Source organism: Mus musculus, chromosome 10, assembly GCF_000001635.26.
Source record: "Mus musculus strain C57BL/6J chromosome 10, GRCm38.p6 C57BL/6J".
Lineage (NCBI taxonomy): Eukaryota > Metazoa > Chordata > Mammalia > Rodentia > Muridae > Mus > Mus musculus.
In genome coordinates, this window is record NC_000076.6 from 104,857,591 (window position 1) to 104,866,360 (window position 8,770).

An 8,770-nucleotide genomic window follows, 5' to 3' on the forward strand; every position below is an offset into this window, starting at 1 on the left:
ATTGTATCTTATATCTTGGGTATCCTAGGTTTGGGGCTAATATCCACTTATCAGTGAGTACATATTGTGTGAGTTTCTTTGTGAATGTCTTACCTCACTCAGGATAATGCCCTCCAGGTCCATCCATTTGGCTAGGAATTTCATAAATTCATTCTTTTTAATAGCTGAGTAGTACTCCATTGTGTAGATGTACCACATTTTCTGTATCCATTCCTCTGTTGAGGGGCATCTGGGTTCTTTCCAGCTTCTGGCTATTATAAATAAGGCTGCTATGAACATAGTGGAGCATGTGTCCTTCTTACCAGTTGGGGCATCTTCTGGATATATGCCCAGGAGAGGTATTGCTGGATCCTCCTGTAGTACTATGTCCAATTTTCTGAGGAACCGCCAGACTCATTTCCAGAGTGGTTGTACAAGCCTGCAATCCCACCAACAATGGAGGAGTGTTCCTCTTTCTCCACATCCATGCCAGCATCTGCTGTCACCTGAATTTTTGATCTTAGCCATTCTGACTGGTGTGAGGTGGAATCTCAGGGTTGTTTTGATTTGCATTTCCCTGATGATTAAGGATGTTGAACATTTTTTCAGGTGTTTCTCTGCCATTCGGTATTCCTCAGGTGAGAATTCTTTGTTCAGTTCTGAGCCCCATTTTTTAATGGGGTTATTTGATTTTCTGAAGTCCACCTTCTTGAGTTCTTTATATATGTTGGATATTAGTCCCCTATCTGATTTAGAATAGGTAATGATCCTTTCCCAATCTGTTGGTGGTCTTTTTGTCTTACTGACGGTGTCTTTTCCTTGCAGAAACTTTGGAGTTTCATTAGGTCCCATTTGTCAATTCTTGATCTTACAGTACAAGCCATTACTGTTCTGTTCAGGAATTTTTTCCCTGTGCCCATATTTTCAAGGCTTTTCCCCACTTTCTCCTCTATAAGTTTCAGTGTCTCTGGTTTTATGTGAAGTTCCTTGATCCACTTAGATTTGACCTTAGTACAAGAGATAAGTATGGATCGATTCGCATTCTTCTACACGATAACAACCAGTTGTGCCAGCACCAATTATTGAAAATGCTGTCTTTCTTCCACTGGATGGTTTTAGCTCCCTTGTTGAAGATCAAGTGACCATACGTGTGTGGGTTCATTTCTGGGTCTTCAATTCTATTCCATTGGTCTACTTGTCTGTCTCTATACCAGTACCATGCAGTTTTTATCACAATTGCTCTATAGTAAAGCTTTAGGTCAGGTATGGTGATTCCACCAGAGGTTCTTTTATCCTTGAGAAGACTTTTTGCTATCCTAGGTTTTTTGTTATTCCAGATGAATTTGCAAATTGCTCCTTCTAATTCGTTGAAGAATTGAGTTGGAATTTTGATGGGGATTGCATTGAATCTGTAGATTGCTTTTGGCAAGATAGCCATTTTTACAATGTTGATCCTGCCAATCCATGAGCATGGGAGATCTTTCCATCTTCTGAGATCTTCCTTAATTTCTTTCTTCAGAGATTTGAAGTTTTTATCATACAGATCTTTCACTTCCTTAGTTAGAGTCACGCCGAGGTATTTTATATTATTTGTGACTATTGAGAAGGGTGTTGTTTCCCTAATTTCATTCTCAGCCTGTTTATTCTTTGTATAGAGAAAGGCCATTGACTTGTTTGAGTTTATTTTATATCCAGCTACTTCACCGAAGCTGTTTATCAGGCTTAGGAGTTCTCTGGTAGAATTCTTAGGGTCACTTATATATACTATCATATCATCTGCAAAAAGTGATATTTTGACTTCCTCTTTTCCAATTTGTATCCCCTTGATCTCCTTTTGATGTCGAATTGCTCTGGCTAATACTTCAAGTACTATGTTGAAAAGGTAGGGAGAAAGTGGGCAGCCTTGTCTAGTCCCTGATTTAGCATGTCTAGTGGGATTGCTTCCAGCTTCTCTCCATTTACTTTGATGTTGGCTACTGGTTTGCTGTAGATTGCTTTTATCATGTTTAGGTATGGGCCTTGAATTCCTGATCTTTCCAAAACTTTTATCATGAATGGGTTTTGGATCTTGTCAAATGCTTTTTCTGCATCTAACGAGATGATCATGTGGTTTTTGTCTTTGAGTTTGTTTATATAATGGATTACATTGATGGATTTTCGTATATTAAACCATCCCTGCATCCCTGGAATAAAACCTACTTGGTCAGGATGGATGATTGCTTTAATATGTTCTTGGATTCGGTTAGCGAGAATTTTATTGAGGATTTTTGCATCGATATTCATAAGAGAAATTGGTCTGAAGTTCTCTATCTTTGTTGGGTCTTTCTGTGGTTTAGGTATCAGAGTAATAGTGGCTTCATAAAATGAGTTGGGTAGAGTACCTTCTACTTCTATTTTGTGAAATAGTTTGTGCAGAACGGGAATTAGATCTTCTTTGAAGGTCTGATAGAACTCTGCACTAAACCCGTCTGGTCTTGGGCTTTTTTTGGCTGGGAGATTATTAATAACTACTTCTATTTCTTTAGGTGATATGGAACTGTTTAGATGGTCAACTTGATCCTGATTCAACTTTGGTACCTGGTATCTGTCCAGAAATTTGTCCATTTCGTCAAGGTTTTCCAGTTTTGTTCAGTATAGCCTTTTGTAGAAGGATCTGATGGTGTTTTGGATTTCTTCAGGATCTGTTGTTATGTCTCCCTTTTCATTTTTGATTTTGTTAATTCGGATGTTTTGATTTGCATTTCTCTGATGATTAAGGATGTTGAACATTTTTTCAGGTGTTTCTCAGCCTTTCGGTATTCCTCGGGTGAGAATTCTTTGTTCAGCTCTGAGCCCCATCTTTTAAGCGGTTATTTGATTTTCTGAAGTCCACCCTCTTCATTTGTTTATATATATTGGATATTAGTCCCCTATCTGATTTAAGATAGGTAAAGATCCTTTCCCAATCTGTTGGTGGTCTTTTTGTCTTATTGACGGTGTCTTTTGCCTTGCAGAAGCTTTGCAGTTTCATGAGGTCCCATTTGTCAATCCTCGATCTTACAGCACAAGCCATTGCTGTTCTATTCAGGATTTTTTTCCCTGTGCCCATATCTTTGAGACTTTTCCCCACTTTCTCCTCTATAAGTTTCAGTGTCTCTGGTTTTATGTGAAGTTCCTTGATCCACTTAGATTTGATCTTAGTACAAGGAGAGAGGAATGGGTTGATTTGCATTCTTCTACATGATAACAACCAATTGTGCCAGCATCATTTGTTGAAAATGCTGTCTTTCTTCCACTGGATGGTTTTAGCTCCCTTGTCAAAGATCAAGTGACCATAGGTGTGTGGGTTCATTTCTGGGTCTTCAATTCTATTCCATTGGTCTACTTGTCTGTCACTATACCAGTACCATGCAGTTTTTATCACAATTGCTCTGTAGTACAGCTTTAGGTCAGGCATGGTGATTCCACCAGAGGTACTTTTATCCTTGAGAAGAGCTTTTGCTATCCTAGGTTTTTTGTTATTCCAGATGAATTTGCAGATTGCTCTTTCTAATTCGTTGAAGAATTGAGTTGGAATTTTGATGGGGATTGCATTGAATCTGTAGATTGCTTTTGGCAAGATAGCCATTTTTACAATGTTGATCCTGCCATTCCATGAGCATGGGAGATCTTTCCATCTTCTGAGATCTTCTTTAATTTTTTCTTCAGGGACTTGAAGTTTTTATCATACATATCTTTGACTTCCTTAGTTAGAGTCACGCCAAGATATTTTATATTATTTGTGACTATTGAGAAGGGTGTTGTTTCCCTAATTTCTTTCTCAGCCTGTTTATTCTTTGTGTAGAGAAAGGCCATTGACTTGTTTGAGTTTATTTTATATCCAGCTACTTCACCGAAGCTGTTTATCAGGTTTAGGAGTTCTCTGGTGAAATTTTTAGGGTCACTTATATATACTATCATATCATCTGCAAAAAGTGATATTTTGACTTCATCTTTTCCAATTTGTATCCCCTTGATCTCCTTTTGTTTTTGAATTGCTCTGGCTAGGACTTCAAGTACTATGTTGAAGAGGTAGGGAGAAAGTGGGCAGCCTTGTCTAGTCCCTGATTTTAGTGGGATTGCTTCAAGCTTCTCACCATTTACTTTGATGTTGACTACTGGTTTGCTGTAGATTGCTTTTATCATGTTTATGTATGGGCCTTGAATTCCTGATCTTTCCAAGACTTTTATCATGAATGGGTGTTGGATCTTGTCGAATGCTTTTTCCGCATCTAACGTGATGATCATGTGGTTTTTGTCTTTGAGTTTGTTTATATAATGGATTACATTGATGGATTTTCGTATATTAAACCATCCCTGCATCCCTGGAATAAAACCTACTTGGTCAGGATGGACGATTGCTTCAATGTGTTCTTGGATTTGGTTAGCAAGAATTTTATTGAGGATTTTTTGCATCAATATTCATAAGAGAAATTGGTCTGAAGTTCTCTATCTTTGTTGGATCTTTCTGTGGTTTAGGTATCAGAGTAATAGTGGCTTCATAAAATGAGTTGGGTAGAGTACCTTCTACTTCTATTTTGTGAAATAGTTTGTGCAGAAGTGGAATGAGATCTTTGAAGGTCTGATAGAACTCTGCACTAAACCCATCTGGTCCTGGGCTTTTTTTGGTTGGGAGACTATTAATAACTGCTTCTATTTCTTTAGGTGATATGGGACTGTTTAGAAGATCAACTTGATCCTGATTCAACTTTGGTACCTGGTATCTGTCCAGAAATTTGTCCATTTCGTCCAGGTTTTCCAGTTTTGTTGAGGATAGCCTTTTGTAGAAGGATCTGATGGTGTTTTGGATTTCTTCAGGATCTGTTGTTATGTCTCCCTTTTCATTTCTGATTTTGTTAATTAGGATGTTGTCCCTGTGCCCTCCAGTGAGTCTATCTAAGGGTTTATCTATCTTGTTGATTTTCTCAAAGAACCAACTCCTCGTTTGGTTAATTCTTTGAATAGTTCTTCTTGTTTCCACTTGGTTGATTTCACCCCTGAGTTTGATTATTTCCTGCTGTCTACTCCTCTTGGGTGAATTTGCTTCCTTTTTTTCTAGAGCTTTTAGATGTGTTGCCAAGCTTCTAGTATGTGCTCTCTCCCCTTTCTTCTTGGAGGCACTCAGAGCTATGAGTTTCCCTCTTAGAAATGCTTTCATTGTGTCCCATAGGTTTGGGTACGTTGTGGCTTCATTTTCATTAAACTCTAAAAAGTCTTTAATTTATTTCTTTATTCCTTCCTTGACCAGGGTATCATTGAGAAGAGTGTTGTTCAGTTTCCACATGAATGTTGGCTTTCCATTATTTATGTTGTTATTGAAGATCAGCCTTAGGCCTTGGTGGTCTGATAGGATACATAGGACAATTTCAATATTTTTGTATCTGTTGAGGCCTGTTTTGTGACCAATTATATGGTCAATTTTGGAGAAGGACCCGTGAGGTGCTGAGAAGAAGGTATATCCTTTTGTTTTAGGATAAAATGTTCTGTAGATTTCTGTCAGATCCATTTTTTTCATAACTTCTGTTAGTTTCACTGTGTCCCTGTTTAGTTTCTGTTTCCACGATCTGTCCATTGATGAAAGTGGTGTGTTGAAGTCTCCCACTATTATTTTGTTGTGCAGTGTGTGCTTTGAGCTTTACTAAAGTGTCTTTAATGAATGTGGCTGCCCTTGCATTTGGAGTGTAGATATTCAGAATTGAGAGTTCCTCTTGGAGGATTTTACCTTTGATGAGTATGAAGTGTCCCTCCTTGTCATTTTTGATAACTTTGGGTTGGAAGTCGATTTTATCCGATATTAGAATGGCTACTCCAGCTTGTTTCTTCAGGCCATTTGCTTGGAAAATTGTTTTCCAGCCTTTCACTCTGAGGTAGTGTCTGTCTTTTTCCTGTAAGCAGCAGAATGTTAGGTCCTGTTTGTGTAGCCAGTCTGTTAGTCTATTTCTTTTTATTGGGGAATTGAGTCCATTGATATTAAGAGATATTAAGGAAAAGTTATTGTTGCTTCCTTTTATTTTTGTTGTTGCAGTTGGCATTCTGTTCTTGTGGCTGTCTTCTTTATGGTTTGTTGAGGGATTACTTTCTTGCTTGTTCTAGGGTGTGATTTCCGTCCTTGTATTGCTTCTTTTCTGTTTTTATCCTTTGAAGGGCTGGATTCGTGGAAAGATAATGTGTGAATTTGGTTTTGTCATGGAATACTTTGGTTTCTCCACCTATGGTAATTGAGAGTTTGGCCGGGTATAGTAGCCTGGGCTGGCATTTGTGTTCTCTTAGTGTCTGTATAACATCTGTCCAGGATCTTCTGGCTTTCATAGTCTCTGGTGAAAAGTCTGGTGAAATTCTGATAGGTCTGCCTTTATATGTTACTTGACCTTTTTCCCTTACTGCTTTTAATATTCTCTCTTTATTTAGTGCATTTGTTGTTCTGATTATTATGTGTCGGGAGGAATTTCTTTTTTGGTCCAGTCTATTTGGAGTTCTGTAGGCTTCTTGTATGGTCATGGGCATGTCATTCTTTAGGTTTGGGAAGTTTTCTTCTATAATTTTGTTGAAGACATTTGCTGGCCCTTTAAGTTGAAAATCTTCATTCTCATCAACTCCTATTATCCGTAGGTTTGGTCTTGTCATTGTGTCCTGGATTTCCTGGATGTTTTGAGTTAGGATCTTTTTGCATTTTCCATTTTCTTTGATTGTTGTGCCGATGTTCTCTATGGAATCTTCTGCACCTGAGGTTCTCTCTTCCATCTCTTGTATTCTGTTGCTCATGCTGGCATCTATGGTTCCAGATTTCTTTCCTAGGGTTTCTATCTCCAGCGTTGCCTCACTTTGGGTTTTCTTTATTGTGTCTACTTCCCTTTTTAGGTCTAGTATGGTTTTGTTCATTTCCATCACCTGTTTGGATGTGTTTTCCTGCTTTTCTATAAGGACTTCTACCTGTTTGGTTGTGTTTTCCTGTTTTTCTTTAAGGATTTGTAACTCTTGAGCAGTGTTCTTCTGTATTTCTTTAAGTGAGTTATTAAAGTCCTTCTTGATGTCCTCTACCATCATCATGAGATATGCTTTTAAATCCGGGTCTAGCTTTTCAGTTGTGTTGGGGTGCCCAGGACTAGGTGGCGTGGGAGTGCTGCGTTCTGATGATGGTGAGCGGTCTTGATTTCTATTAGTAGGATTCTTATGTTTGCCTTTTGCCATCTTGTATTCTCTGGAGCTAGTTGTTATAGTTGTCTCTGGTTAGAGCTTGTTCCTCAGGTGATTATGTTAGCCTCTATCAGCAGACCTGGGAGACTAGCTCTATCCTTAGTTTCAGTGGTCAGAGTACTCTCTGTGTGCAAGCTCCCCTCTTGCAGGGATGGTGCCCAGATATCTGGTGTTTGAACCTGCCTCCTGGCAGAAGTTGTGTTCCACTCACCAGAGGTCTTAGGATCCCGTGGCGGATCCTGTGTGGGTCCTTGCGGGTGTCTGCAGAATCCCCCGGGCCAGGGACCACGGTGCTGCAGTGGTCCGGGCGGAAGGGACTTGAGCCCAGTATCTGGCCGGGTTACCTGCTTCCTTAATCAATGCAGTCTCGGGTCCTGTGTGATTGGATTGGAGCAGGCGCTGTGTTCCACTCACCAGAGGTCAAAAATATGGAACACTTCACGAATTTGCGTGTCATCCTTGTGCAGGGGCATTTTCTTTATTTGCATTTCAAATGTTACCTCCTTTCTCAGTGTCTTCTCTACAAACCCCCTATTCAACCCTCACACCCATTTCCTGCTTCTATGAGGTTGTCCTCCAGTTACCCACCCATTCTCACCTTACAGCCCTGGCATTTCCCTGGGAGCTCTGGGGGGGGGGGGTCTGCTTCCTGATATTGTTGTTCTTTCTATGGGTTGCAAATCCCTTTATCTCATTCAGTCTTTTCTCTAACTCTTCCTTTGGGGTCCCCATGCTCAGTCCAATGGTGGGATGTAAACATCCACATCTGTATTGGTCAGGCTCTGGCAGAGCCTCTCAAGAGACAGCTATATCATGCTCCTATCAGCAAGAACTTCTTGGCATCAGCAATAGTGTCTGGGTTTGGGGTCTTAATATATGGGATGGATTCCTAAGTGTGGCAGTTTCTGGATGGTCTTTCCTTCCTTCCATCTCTGCTCCACACTTTGTCACCATAGACTAAGCCTGGCCTTCAATAACAAAAACAACAAAAAGCCCAACATAACTTCTTAAACATGCACAGAACAAGGATAACAATAATAAACATGCCACAGTGTGTGTGTGTCTGTGTGTGTGTGTGTCTGTGTGTGTGTGTCTGTGTGTGTGTGTGTGTGTGTCTCTCTCTCTCTCTCTCTCTCTGTGTGTGTGTGTGTGTGTGTGTGTGTGTGTGTGTGTGTGTGTGTAGGGGGATTGTTAAAAGGCCTCAACCTTATACAGATAACTATAAACAACTAAAGAAAGCTAAGAACAGGAGAAATAGTGTTCCCCAAGGAAGAGCACACCAGTTGGTTATCCAATAACAAATGATCAGTCATGAACCAAATACATGCAAGTACACTGGCTGAATCATAAAGACTACGCAGGTTAGACATGTGTATTTAATAATACATGTTAACAATTAATGACGAAAAGAACATGAGTTTGAAAGCCAGCAAGGAAATTCTATGAAAGCATTGGCAGAGGGAGGACAGGGCAACGATGCAATTGCATTACAATCTCATAGAAGGAAAAGTTCTTATTTTTATTTTAAAATAATGAGCTACATTTAAGGCTCCTATAATCAGGTTGCGCTCAACCACAA

General features: G+C 39.6%; 1 non-coding gene across 1 annotated transcript; it reads right to left on the reverse strand.

Annotated features, from left to right (window-relative positions):
• Positions 1-7,613: 7,613 nt before the first annotated feature.
• Gm25522 lies at positions 7,614-7,718 on the reverse strand. Its single transcript, XR_003949068.1, has one exon. It is a non-coding gene; the product is annotated as a U6 spliceosomal RNA (small nuclear RNA).
• Between the last annotated feature and the right edge of the window lie 1,052 nt (positions 7,719-8,770).